This window comes from Pristiophorus japonicus, chromosome 18 (assembly GCF_044704955.1).
Source record: "Pristiophorus japonicus isolate sPriJap1 chromosome 18, sPriJap1.hap1, whole genome shotgun sequence".
Classification (NCBI taxonomy): domain Eukaryota; kingdom Metazoa; phylum Chordata; class Chondrichthyes; family Pristiophoridae; genus Pristiophorus; species Pristiophorus japonicus.
In genome coordinates, this window is record NC_091994.1 from 97,682,000 (window position 1) to 97,684,157 (window position 2,158).

A 2,158-nucleotide genomic window follows, 5' to 3' on the forward strand; every position below is an offset into this window, starting at 1 on the left:
GACTTGTGCACGTGTTAATTCAAACTACAAGTGAAGCGCTTCATCTCTTTCCAACCAAAGCGTTGCAAACCTTATTGTTACAAATACTTGATGCGCAAAAACATTCATACAATAACTGGTACCAGGAATGAAGGACTTTAGTTATGTGCTGATACTGGAGAAGCTGGGGTTCTCCTTGGAGCAGAGAAGATTTAATAGAAGTGTTCAAAATTGAGTAAGGAAAAACTCTTTCCAGTGGCATAAGAGTCATTAACCAGGGGACACAGATTTAAGGTGATTATTAAAAGAATCAGGTGACATGAAACTTTTTTTATGAAGTTATGATCTGGAATGCACGGCCTGAAAGGGTGGCTGAAGCAGATTCAATAATGACTTTCAAGAGAATGGGATAAATAATTGGTGGAAAAATTATAGCGCTGTGGGGAAAAGATCAAGATACTGAAATTAATTAGATAACTCGCCTAAAATGATGAACTCCGCAACTTGCATTGATGCAGCACCTCTTAATGTAGAGAAACTGCATCAGAGCCGTAACCAGACATGGATGCTGAACTGAAGAGATTGGGAGGAGTTCACCAAGTTTGGCCAAGGGTGGGTTTTCAGGTGGATGGATTTAGGAAGAGAGCCCAAGTTATGGGGTTTAAAGTATGTCTGCCAGTGGTGAGACAACAGAAGGGAGGGGTACACAAGACTCAAGTCGGAGGAATGGTGTGTTCTGGTAGTGGGGACGGGGGGGTGAAAGATTGGAGGGAGAAATAGTGAAGGGTTTTAATGACCAGGATTAGAATTTTAAATTGGAAGCCAAGGAGTTTGTCCATGAAGGCCCACCACCACCTTGTGGGCAACTAGAGATGGGCAATATATCCATGTCTGTTGTAGGAAACATAGCAGCCAGTTTGCACACAAAGCTCCCACAAACAGCAATGTTATAATGACTGGATAATCTTTTTACTGATGTCGGTTGAGAGTTAAATATTGGCTCAGACACTGCAGGAGAATGGCCCTGCTGTTCTTTGAATAGTGCCGTGGGATATTTTGCATCTTACCTGAAAGATGGCACTTCTGACAGTGCAGCACTCCCTCATTTCAGTACTGGGGCGTCAGCCTAGATTTTGTGCTTGGGTGCCTGCAGTGGGACTTGAACCTATGACCTTGTGTATATAACAGACCCAGCTTCAGGCTCCTATACACTCCTCCTGTCTACCTTTTCAACCCTTCCATTGACCCAATTACCCCTTCTGTCCTGTTGTGGATGGATGCATAAACATTTCTATCAACTGATGGAGTGTTTTGGGGAACCATATGTCCAAAATCACCTTCCAAGCATACTAAAGCCAAAATGTTGACAAACTTGTCTGGAGACACAAAGACTAACTGCTTTCACCACTCATTGTGGGAAGAGCATTCAACATTTTGACTTTACAATTAGTATCTTGCATTGCTGTACTTCCATGAGGGTGTGATTGATGCTATATAAATACAATTCTTCCTTTCTTTAAATTGTCAATCCCATATTGTTGGCTTTAAAATAAGAGCAACAAGCTTGAAGTGCTTCTGCCTCAAATATTGCAATGTGGTGAGAAGCCCAGCAATTCGGATGCAGGAATTGGATGAATCAAAGCTCTGGAACAATGGTTCTTGCAAATCTGCTAGACACCTGTGCTTACCTGGTTACTACAAGGTGTACTTTATAAAAGAACCTGAAACTAAAGCAACAAAAACTGTCCTTTAACGTAGTATATCTCAAGATGCTATTGGAACACTTGGTCAAGGGAGCAGGTTTTAAGCCACAATTTAAAGCAGGGGCGAGGCAAAGTTGTTTAAGGAATGTAGCTTTGGATCTAGATGGCTGAAGGCCATGGGGGCAAAGGAATTGGGGGATAGACAAGTGGCCAGAGTTGGAGTGCAGAGCTCATTATAGGGTTATAGGCAGTTACCGGCAGTACAGAGGTCCCGCTCACCGGCTTTTCAATAGGAATAACCACGCATGAAAGTTTGAGTGGTCTGCGCAGCCAGTTAAAGGGACCACTCTCAATAACACATTACAGGGGATGTTTGGGGACTGGAAGAGGTAACCGATGGCAGGATTATGCCATGGGGGGAACAAAGCCCAGTTCTGATACTGCCTCCACTTCTGGTGACTGGGAAGGATAGATTG